General features: G+C 32.1%; 1 protein-coding gene across 14 annotated transcripts in view; it reads right to left on the bottom strand.

The window, feature by feature from the left end:
* The window catches only part of NAALADL2 (N-acetylated alpha-linked acidic dipeptidase like 2), a 1,546,126-nt gene that overhangs the window by 240,473 nt on the left and 1,292,908 nt on the right, over positions 1-12,745 (bottom strand). The gene's annotated exons all lie outside the window — the stretch shown is intronic.

Here is a 12,745-nt window from a genome sequence, read left to right as displayed (position 1 = left end):
AGGTCCCAAGACCTACCCTTATATTCCTTTTCCTTTAAATCTTGAGAAACTTTTAACAGTACAATCTATGCTGGAATATTTAAAAAAAAATTTCCCCTTTGCTTAGAAATTTAATGGCTATTCTAGAATTTTTCTCATATACTCTCTGCTTCTCAAATGAATTATATGTTTTAAATAATATTCTGTAAAAAGACTTCTATTCCAGTTAAATTTGTCTTCCATATCCATAGAAGGATTTGGAAAGTTACAAAACTCATCTTTAATTCTAAAGGTCATTCCATTTTCTTTCTTTCTTTCTTCTTCTTCTTTTTTTTGACAAGGCAATGGAGTTAAGTGACTTGCCCAAGGTCACAGACCTAGGTAATTATTAAGTGTTTGAGGTCACATTTGAACTTGGGCCCTCCCAACTCCAGGGCTGATGTTCTATCTACAGCGCCATCTATCCACCCCTGCCATTCCTTTTTTCAAGGTGTGATCTCACTATTCTATTTCTCAAATTTCTAACAAATTAATGTTATTTGACAAATGTCCTACTTAAAACATATATATATATATATATATATATATATATACACATATATGTGTGTGTGTGTGTGTGTGTGTGTGTGTGTGTGTGTGTATCAAGATAGGTAGATAGATAGAAGTGAAAGAGATAGATAGATAGATAGATTGATTGATAAACAATATTAACTTAAGGCATTTGTTTCAAAAAAATCAATTGATCATTGCAATTTGGGTAGAGTGAGGCTGACAAAACACAAGAAAAAGATAATATAGTTGTCCAAGTATGAGGCTTGGATCCAGGAGACTGGAATTCAAATTTTAATCCCTATACTTAATAATTTGTATAATTATCAGCTAGTTAAAAATCTCTTTGGCCCTTAGGTTCTAATCAATGAAATGAAGTTAAAATATATTATCAAACTCAAAGGAATTCTTTTAAAAACTCCTTTGTATAAAACTTTAAAATTTCATATACATGAATTATTTTTATTGAATGTTTTTATATAGGATCTCAGTATAGTATATGTCAATAAGTAAACAACTAGATTAAATACCCTAGGACCTCATCTCTTCTTTTCTTTTTTTAATACTGGGAAATAGCTCTTGGTTCCTAATCAAGGGGGATTGCTACTGAAGGCCTCAGTAGACCTCTATAGAAGATGCTCCAAAAATAGTACAGCTTCAGCATAACTCAGTCCCAGTGATTCTGGGTACAGAGAGTGTGCATATGCTACATGCATCAGCTAGGTGGTGCAGTGGATAAGAGCCCTGGCCTTGGAGTCAGGAGGGCCTGAGTTCAAATCCAGCTTCAGACACTTGACTCTTACTAGCTGTGTGACCTTGGGCAAGTCAGTTAGTTGTGATTACCTTGTTTCCAGGGCTATCTTCAATTGTTCTGATTCATATCTGACCACTGGACCCAGATGGCTCTGAAGTAGAAAGGGAGGCTAGTGACTTAGCACAGCAACCCCTCCCTCAAAACCAAATTATGTCCTTGTCTTGCCTGATGTCATGTCTTCTTCAAGAATGAGGGATAAACATCACACTAAATGTGAATAGAACTGATCCTGCACTTTCCAGAGAAATATTGATTGATATTACAAATTGTAACTAAAGAATCCAAGACAGAGACCTTTCTTTTTTGAGGTCCCTACCAAGTAGTAATCAGTTTAAAAATAAGATTTTTTTGAAGCATCTATCTTAATCTTAGATTTCAATCTTTGATTTTCCCCCATTAATGCTCATATAATTATTAATTTCTTTTGTTCTCAAATTCCTGTCAGTAGATATAATGTGAATAGTATTTTCTTCATGGATGACATTTTACATGACAGAAGCTTTTTCAATACTATAATCAAAATTCAAACTGCCAAAGGTCACATTCTTTTAGATCTAGATCCTAATACAAATCCCAATATTCTAAGTCATCACACATTTCTCTTTTCTACCCCAATCCAGTCACTACAGTGGAAATAGCTAACTACCATTCAACATCTTTCTTCCATTTAAAATTCATAATATCAATATTTTCCACCAAATCTATACCTTGGTAGATGTTTTATATTATTCAGTCATTTTCCAGTCATGTCTAACTTTTCATGACCTCCATTTGGAGTTGTCCTGTCAAAGAAACTGGAATACTTTGCAATTTCCCTCTCCAGATTATTTTAAAGATGAGGAAACTGAGGCAAGTAGGGTCAAACAGTCAGTAAGGGTCTCAGGTTAGCTTTGAACTCAGGAAGGTGAGTCTTCCCAACTTTAGGCTCTGTGCTGTATTCACCATGTCACTCAGCTGTCCCTGGATGATGTTTACTAGTTCCCAAATCATTCTCAGTAGTTTTTCACATTCACCATCTTTCTCTCCTCCCAGATTATTGTCTGTATATCAGGAGTCCCCAATACCCCAATGATAATCTCTTCAACTCTTAAAACTCTCTATACTTTAGCTTCCTTAAATCCAATGACCCATTCCTTTATTTCATCTAAATCACTTATAGGGAAGTCATAATCCATCAGTATTCTACTTCCCTAATTAACAATTTTGACATTACTTTAACTGATCATAATTTTCTGTCTTGCTCTAAGCCTTATTCCTAAAACCATTCTTCAAAATGATATGAAAAAAATTTAATACCTCTACCACTCCATTGTTTTCCAGGTCATTTTCAGTACTCTCACTTCACTTCCTTCTCTCCCCAATTTTGATCCAACTATAGTTAACCAATTTCTCTCTATATTTTTCTGTACTCTAAGAGATCCTATTATCTCCTCACCCTATCTGTATTCACTTGCTTGTTCATCTGCTCTGTTATTCATTTATTTTAACATTCTTTTTTTTAATTTTGAGCTCTAAATTTTCTCTTTTCCTCCTGTACCTCCCTAACCCACTGAGAAGGCAAGCAATGTGATAAAAATTATAAATGTTAATTCTTCCAAAACATATATTTATAGTTGCTATATCAACAAAAAAGTAAGAAAAATAAAATGAGAAAACTATATTCCATTCTGCCTCTAGAGATGGAAAGCTTTTTTTCATCAATAATTTCTGAAATTTTTTTTCTTTTATTATTTTGGAGTACAATCCTAGCAGTGACAGCTCAAAGGGAATGCACAATTTTATAGGGCATACTTTCAAATTGTCCTCCAGAATGGTTGAAACAGTTTATTAGTGTACCTAGTTTCCCTCATCCCCTCCAGCATTCACCATTTCTCATCAGTAGGAGGTGGTATAGCAGAGTTTTAAAATTTTTTTATTTCTCTAACTAATAGCAATATAAGAGGATTATTTTTAATATGACTATAGAAAACTTTGATTTCTTTGTTTGAAAACTACCTATTCATTTTGATCATTTATCAATTATGAAATGACTGATATTCATATAAATTTGACTTGCTCCCTATATATCTAAGAAATAAGCACTCTATCAGAGAAACTCACTTTAATATTTTTTATATTACTTCATTGTCTATGGTACCTTTTTATGATTATCTTTTTAATTAGTTTTTTTTAGCTTTTGTTTTGTCTGAGATCATGTGTTACCTACCCAGAATTTTTTGCTTCAGCTGAAGCATAACAGATTCTGTTCCAGATACTTATTTTAACTCTGTTTTTTTGTATTTCAAATATATCTCTTGTAAACAACATACTGTTGGATTCTAGATTCTAATCCATTCTGCTATCTGATTCTATTTTGTGAGTGATATCAGCCCATTCACATTTAGGATTACTTTGTATTTTGTTCCATTCCATTTTTTTTTCCATTTATCCTCTTCATTCTCTTTTTATCTGGTCCCAAGAATTTGTTTTGTTTCTGACCACTGCCTCCCTTAAGCTGTTCTCCCTTTTATCTTCTCCCCTCCTTTCTATTTGCCCTCTTTCTCTTCTGTTTCTCATTGGTGAGACAGAGTTCTATACTCATCTGCATGGGTGAATGTATGAGTGTGTGTATATGAGTGAGTGTATGCATTCTTGCCTTTTGGACCAGCTGACATGAGGTGGGGATTCAAACATTGCCTGCCAGCCCCTTCTACTGTAAAAGCTTTCCCTTGAAATGCCTCTCTTATGTGAAACAATTATTTCCATTCTTCCTCTCCTTTCTCCCTTTTCCTAGAGCATTCCTTTTTTTCCCACTTATTCATATTTTTGGGAGATCAACCTAAATTAATCAACTCACATTCATGCCCTCAATGTATCTAGATTCTCCTCTGTCTATGTAGTCTCCTTCTGACCACCCTAATAATGATAAAGTTCTTGGGTGTTTCATGTATTATTTTCCCTAATAGGAATTTAAGCAACTTAACCTCATGGAGTCCATTAAACTTTCTCCTTCATGTAGATTTTTTTTAATTTATCTTTTGAGCCTTTTGTTTGAACATCAACTTTTCTATTCAGGCCTTCTGACTTTTTCATCAAGAATGCTTGAAAGGGGGCCAGCTAGGTGGCATAGTGGATAAAGCACCGGCCTTGGAGTCAAGAGTACCTGGGTTCAAATCCGGTCTCAGACACTTAATAATTATCTAGCTGTGTGGCCTTGGGCAAGCCACTTAACCCCATTTGCCTTGCAAAAACCTAAAAAAAAAGAATGCTTGAAAGGCCTCTATTTTCTTAACTATCTCATCAAAACTGCCTGTTACTGGTTAAGAAATACAGTAATGGATCAGTGGATTAGGAAAAATTCAAAAGAAACTGCAGTTAATGAGTACAGCAATCTACTGTTTGATGAATCCAAAGACATCAATTTCTGGGATAAGAACTCACTATTTGACAAAAATTGTTGAGAAAATCAGAAAATAGTATGGGGAAAATTGGACAATAGTATGGCAAAAAAGTAGGCATAGAACCACATCTAACACCCTACCCCAAAATAAGGTCAAAATGGGTATAGGATTTAGACATAAAGGGCAACATCATAGATAAATTAATAGATCAAGAAATACTCTATCATATCTATGGAAAGGGGATAAATTTATGATCAAACATTTCCTTAAATAGCTTTGCTAGTTCTCTGATTTTTACCTAGAAAGAGCTCCTAGTGCCCTGTTGTCATAAATATCTCTTCTTGACCTTTCAACTGCAGTCAGGGTCCCTGTTCCTTTGTGACTGACCATGTGTTCCTCTTTGCCTTGCAAATATGATTCAGAACTTCATATGGCCAAGAGTTTACAATCAATACCAGTTATACACAGTGCTAGACAAGTGTCTATCCTTTATATAATGCTCTTGTTTTAACCATTGCAACAAGTTAAATAAGAAAGACAAACTCCTGAGGACACTAGAATATTACTTTTCATCTTTTCTCCTACTGACACATATTCATCTGTGAGAGTTAAGAAGCTTCTCAAGAGACAGAGCTAATAGTAAATTTAACCCCAGTAGGGCTATTGGTAGCTTACAGACAGTACTGTAGAGTGAGCAAGGCAAGGTATTTAAGATCAATGGAGTTTAGACCAGTCCTAGGGTGCTAGTAAACTATAACTGTTTATTTCCATCACTCAATAGACTTAAAGTGATCCTTGAGCAGCCTGTACCTAGTGATATAGAATAATCACTATCTGGCACTGAGTCATTCAAAATGAGATTTAACAAAGAAACAACTCTAAATTAAGTAAAATCGAGCTGTTCGTGTACTCAGGAAAATAATGTAGACTCAACATATAATCTATGAATTACTATGGAAAAAAAAAGACCAGTCTTTCTGCATACACAATTTGACAGGTTTTATTTCCCATATCAAACAGCTACCTGGAGGCTAGAATTAAGAGGAGGCAAAAAAACATGCTAAGGTATGATATATCACCTTAAGGATTAGAGTTAACACTAAACAATGCAGTTGAGGAAGATGAATATAAAAAAGGAAAACTCAAACTCTTTGGTTTTCTGTCATTAAATTCCCCGTTCACTCCCATCAGATCAGCAGGGGAAGGATATGGACAAATTGTTTTTTAAATAAGAAATCTCAATTATTTCCAACCATATGGGAAAAATATTCTAAGTCACTAATAAGAGAAATGCTAATTAAAACAACTTAAAGTTCCACTTCACATGCATCAAAATTGGAAAAAATGGTAAAAATTTAAATCATCAATACTGGAGAGACTGTGGAAAGAAAGAAACACTAAGAAAATTGTTAAAGTTGTGAACTAACAAAGTTCTGAAAAATAATTAGGAATTATGGGTAAAAAGTCATAGGAAGTTCTAGTACCAAGTTCAACATGACCTGGTGATCTCACTCCTGGGTCAAAGGAGACCAAAGAAAAGCCCTTTATATAATAATATATTCATGCTAACAATTTTGTGTTAGTCCCCCTCAAAAGGAAGTAAAGTAGTTACCCATTGTTAAGGGAATTGTTCAGCAAAATGTGAAGGCAATTATAAATTATTGCACAAAAAGAAATAAGGGAAATACGAGGGCTTAAAGATTTGGTGAACTAGGATAGCAATATACATAATGGAAACAATAATTTAAATAAAAACACTAAAAGGGAGATGAATGAAGGTTAAATATACTTACTTCCATAAAACAAATAATTAAAAAAAAACTTCTTGGAAAAGGTGGGAAAAGAGATAAACTTTAGATCCTGAATAAAGCATAAATTATCAGTCTTAGTAATTAGGTGAGATGGTTTACTTGATCATTCTTTTTTGTAAGAGAAGCTGCTATGAGAAGAGTCAGAGAAAAGAGAGAAATCATAAAGGATATATCAAAAAAAAGCTCATGATGCAAAAAAATGGCTATTATTATTTAAAAATATGAAAATATAAATTTCCAAATCTCTCTAGGACACAATCGATTATGCATCTGCAAAAACTCGAATGCTCAATTACCTTAGCATCATGCAAATATTACGTGTTCTATCCTCAAGATAAATATATAGAGTAAGAAAGTATAAAAAAAGGTACGATGATTCCAACTCAATGAATGTATGGTTAAATTTTATTGAACTGAGGGATATGTTTCTCTGACATGCCCTACAAATAGTGAATACTCTGATGTAGAAGAACCACTACATGCAACAGATGTTACGTGACAGAAGAAATGTACATTGGACCACCAGCCTGTCATAAATATTGCATTCTTAATCAGAGAGCATCTGTTTTTTCATTTCTTTAACAGCCATCTTCTGCATTGTATTTAATCGGAAACAGAATGCTTCTCCTAACAGGTGCAACACTGTTTACAAATTGAAAACCTACTTATTTAAATACAGCTCGAAACCAGAGATGTTTCAATTAACAGGGCAATATCTTATGAGAAGGAACCATTTTAACATTTGGCAGATCCATAGATTGCTTTGCATTTGTGAAATTTAATTATTGGAGAATTAGCAGCGCAGATGCCAAGAAAAGCTAAGAATGAGAAGGGATCCAAACTCCCTTTCTTATTCAATTTATTTGTAGCTGAAAAAAAGTAGTTGGAGAAAGTTGGTAGCAGATCTGTAGATAATATATATTGGATTGATATTAAACCTCCTGAAATGTTGTGATTTGAATCAAAACAACTATTAGATCTAATATTCTGGCAATATGGAAAAATTATTTCTGGACCCTGGTAGGATTGCAAGCAGGAACTTGGAGGCAAGGTATTCCTAGTCATTTAATGTGTATGAATGACTTGTTTTGTTTTCTTTTAAAATCTGGGCAGTATAATATGGAGGTGGGGGTTGCAGGAGGAGAGAGAAGAGATAATTTTCTCATCTACTTTGAAAAATGGTTTTACATAAGTAAATTAGAATTCATGGAGCAAGCCATTCAATACTTTATAATCACTGATAATTTCCTTTAGAGGTTGAGATCCAAAGCAAAGATTAAATAGGTTTGCTGACCACATACAGAAATATCATTATTCTTTTTTCAGTGTTTGTCAGACAGAGCACTGTGAGCTTCTTCTTCCTTCCTTCTTTGAAAGAAACAAATTCCTTCCCCCAAGAAAGAAATTCATGCAAAATCATTGAATGGACTTAGGTGTAAGAGAAAACATAAAGTAAAGAATTTTTGTAGCATTCATAAAGTAGGAGCTGATGCTTGCGAAATGTTTTGCATAAATAATTTTTGGGGGGTCTCACAACCATCCTAGGAGGTGAGTGCTATCAATATTGTTATCCATACTTAACAGAGAAAACAAATTTAAATTCTAGTCTTTTCTTCCCTGTCATATAGTCTTAAAAATTACTATTGAGAAAATCATTACTACTCAAGATGATAGAGTAGGAAGAAGCAATATAGGCCAGTTTCCCTATAATCAATTCAACAAAGGTTTAGAAAAACTTCCAGACTGAACCCGAATGAAAGTTCAAGGGAAAGTCCCAGTGAATCTTTTTATTTTTTTCAGAAAAGATTTCTAAGAAGAAATTTCATGAAATAGAGGACTTCAGCATTCCTTATGAAGAGAAAGAACTAAGTAAAAACTTGAAAAAATAAACCCAGTAATCAAGAAATAATTAATCAGGTCACACAATTCTCCTTAGAATCTTAATATCATAAGGGACTATAGAGGAACATAAAAAATGATAATTAATTTCACCATTATCCAAGCTTTTAGAGAAAAAATAGAGGACCAGAAAGGATCCTATTTTAGCTTATAAATACATTCTTGATATTTAAACTAGGAGGAATTAAAATGCTGAAATGAAATTGTATACCAACATCTTTACTAAACAGTGAAAAAATGTAAAATATTACCAAGGAGACTATGATTATATATTATAATAATTATATGCTATGATCAGGTTAGATTTATACTAGGAATGTAGGATTCACTCAATATGAAAAAAGGATCAAAATAGAATAACAAAAATCGGGATTATAAAAATGGATGAAGAAAAAGTTTTTTATAAGATAAAACATTTGGTTCTATTAAAAACATGAAAAATAAATAATTCTTTCTATAATACATTATATGGCATCTATTTAAAGCCAAAAGACAGCATTTCATTTGTTAGGTGACATGATGGTTTACTTAGAGAAGCCTAGGAGATCAACCAAAAATTCATTGAAACAATAACTTCAACAAAGTTATGATATTAAAAAATCCACACAAATCATTAGTATTTCTGTTTATTAGCAACAAAACATAGAACTAAGAAAGAAAAATTCTTTGGAAAAAAAAGAAAAAGACCTATAGAATATATAAAATATTTGAGAATATATTTGTAAGGCACATATTAAAAGTAGATGACTATACCTACACTCTTCCTACAAATACAGTAATTGGCTAAAAATTCATTGTACCTGGTTAGCCTAAATCAATATAATAAGAGTGAAAATAATGCTTACAGTTAAATTATCTATTCATTCTTATACCAAATGTATCTACCAAAGGATTACTTTATATAGCAAAAAATAATGGAATTCATGTGGAGGAATACAAGTTCATGCATCTCTTGAAAAATGATTTATTTAAATGGTAAGGAAGGAGCCTTGGCAATAGCAAATCTGAAAGCATTCTCCAAAATAGTAATCATCAAAACCATATAATGTTAATAAAAAGAGAGGTAAATTAGTGAAATAGATTAGGTATGTAACACATAGAAATGAAGAAGCACAAATGCCTTAATGTTTGATAAATTCATTAACTAACAATAGTGTTAATTAATTAATTAATACTAATGGCTAATGGTGGAAAAAAGTAACTAAGTAAATTTTTAAAAAATGTTGAGAATACTGGAAATCTGTATAGGAGCAATTGCTTACATCAAAATATCCAACTAGATATATAATTAAACATAATTAAACAACTAGATATATAATTAAACATAAATAGTAATATCAATAATAGAGTAGAAAATCAGGGAGGAAAAAAAGAACATCTTTCATATTTATGACCAGAGAAGACTTCATGGCTAGAGACGCCATATAGGAAAAAGTAGACAATTTTGTTTATAAAAAATTAAAAAGATGATTCAAAAACAGAGCCAATATAACTAAAATTTGAAAAAATAGATAACCAGAGGTAGGGTGTTGATTTCCAAGGATATAAAGTGCTTGATGCAAATTATAAATAATCATATATTATATATTATATATTAGTTGATCATATATTATAAATTTATCTTTTTCTTAATTGATGAATAACAAAAGAATATAAAAGGGAAAATTTCTAAGGGAGAAAGTCAAGCTGTCAACAATTATATGAAAAAGTGTTTGAAAACCTTAATAGAAAAATGAAAATTAATAAAACTCTGAAGTTTCATCTTCATACATCAGATTAACAAAGATAACAAAAAAGGAAAAGGAAAATGACAAGTATTAGAGGGTTTGTGGGGATATATATTTTCTAATGTATTTTTTGGCAGAACTGTGAATTCTTTCAGACTTCATAGAAAGCAATTCAGAACTATGATCAAAAAGTTACTAAACTTTTTATCCCTTTTGACTTAGTGATGCCACTACTAGGCCCATATTTCCAAAGAGATCAAAGAAAGACGAAAAGATTCCTTATACACAAAATATTTATAGTAATTCTTTTTTTTTTTTTTTGGTATGGTGGCAAAGAAATGGAAACTAATGGGATATCTATCAATTAGGGAATGGCTGAACAAATGATGCTGCATGAATATGATGAAGTATTGTTTTTGTGCTCTAAGAAATGCTGAAGGTTTGATTTTAGACAAGCCTGGGTGAAAATACATGAACTGATACAGAGAGAGAAGTGAGCCAAACCAGTAGGTATATACATACATACATACACACACACACATATATATATATGTATATGTATATGTATATGTATATGTATATGTATATGTATATATATATATATATGCACACCCAACAAATGTTAAAAAAAAAAAAAGACTTCTGATCAATGCAATGATTCTGAACACAATTACAAAGGACTAATGAATTGACTTAGGGTGCAAATTTATATAGCTGTGATGGATGTAGTCAAAGCATAAAACTAAAGAGGAACATTTTAAAATAGGGAAATGAACAAAAAATATGATATAAGACTGTAATGAAGTACTATCATACTTTGGGAAATGATGGAAATGGCTCCAAGGTAAGCAATCAAGTAATAAATTTTTGTTAACACTATTTGTCACAAAGTATTTATTTTTCCTTTTTAAAAAATTTTCCTTGGTTTGTGAGAGAAGTGAGGATAAGGAAAGGTGAAAGGAGAAATTGATTTGGGGTAATAAATAATAGAAATTAATAATTTGATTGTTAAATATTAAATTATTATTGATTATTTGTTAATAAAACTTTCATCATTAAAATAATAATAAATGATATTAATTTAATTTAATTCAAAAATTTAAAAAACAACAATACAATTCCTTGTTTCCTCTATTTCCTTTACAATCTAATCATACAGGACTGCCTCCTCCCACATTGTCCTTCATCTCCTTCTCTCTCTCTCTCTCTCTCTCTCTCTCTCTCTCTCTCTCTCCACACAAACATACACACACACATGTATATATATATATTCATTTATATAACACATTTATAAACATTTCAGATTGTAAATTGTAATTTCAATTGTATTCAAATTGTAAAATTTGAAAATACTTTAAAAAGTTTACTTCAAATGATCTCTCCTCTTCACCCTTTGAGAAGTTAAGAAATACATTGTACATGTGAAATCATGGAAAATATATTTCCACATTGGCCATGTAGCAAAAGAAAACATGTACTAACAATAACAAAATATAGATTTAAAAAAGTCACTTTTACTGTAGTATATGTATGTCATGGAACACCATTGTTCTATTAGAAACCAGGAGTGACAGGAATTCAGGGAAGCCTGGAGGGATTTGCATGAACTGATGCTGAGTGAGATGAGCAGAATCAGAAAAACACTGTACACCCTAACAGCAACATGGGAGTGATGATCAACCTTGATGGACTTTCTTGTTCCATCAGTGCAACAATCAGGGACAATTCGTGGCTCTCTGCAATGGAGAATACCATCTGTATCCAGAGAAAGAACTGTGGAGTTTGAACAAAGACCAAGAACTATTACCTTTATTTTAGTGGGGAAAAAACCTGATATCTTATTGTCTGATCTTGTTATCTCTTTTACTTTATGTTTCTTCCTTAAGGATGTGATTTCTCTCTCATCACATTCAATTTGGATCAATGTACAACATGGAAACAATGTAAAGACTGGCAAATTGCTTTCTGTGGGGGGTGGGGGGGGAGGGAAGTAAGATTAGGGAAAAAATGGTAAAACTCAAAATAAATAAAATATATTTAAAAAACAGTTAGTTTTAATCTTGACTCAAGGGTCAGTAATTTCCTCACTGGAAGTGGATAGTATTTTTCATCATGAATCCTCTTGAATTATTTTGGATCATTTTCTCATAGTTGCTAAGACTTTTACAATTGATCATCATTAAAATATTGTTATTACTGCATAGAGTATTCTCCTGCTCCTTATTCCACTTTGCATGAGTTTAAGTTTTTCTGGGTTTTTGATTATTCATTTCTAATTGCTTTGCACTGGATATTACACCTTATTAAGGAGAAATGTCTTTTCTCCTTACCTCATTTACATATAATCCTATAATTAAATACTTGCTTTGCTTTAAAGGAGGTCAGACAGTAGGAGCAAGTAGAAGCTAGCTAAAAGTCAATGTGCAATTTATCCAAAATGAGGGCAATAATAATTGATTTAAGGCTTGATGCTCACAACTCTGAGGAAGATGCTATTATGTCTATTTTACAGATGAGGAAACAGAGTCTGAAAATAGTTAAGTAGTTTGCTAATGTCCTGGAGTAAGATTCAAACTAAGGTCTTCC

Source organism: Macrotis lagotis, chromosome 6, assembly GCF_037893015.1.
Source record: "Macrotis lagotis isolate mMagLag1 chromosome 6, bilby.v1.9.chrom.fasta, whole genome shotgun sequence".
NCBI classification, from domain to species: Eukaryota; Metazoa; Chordata; class Mammalia; order Peramelemorphia; family Peramelidae; genus Macrotis; species Macrotis lagotis.
The sequence above is the reverse complement of the archived record's forward strand: the minus strand, read 5'-3'. Positions and strand labels throughout refer to the sequence as shown.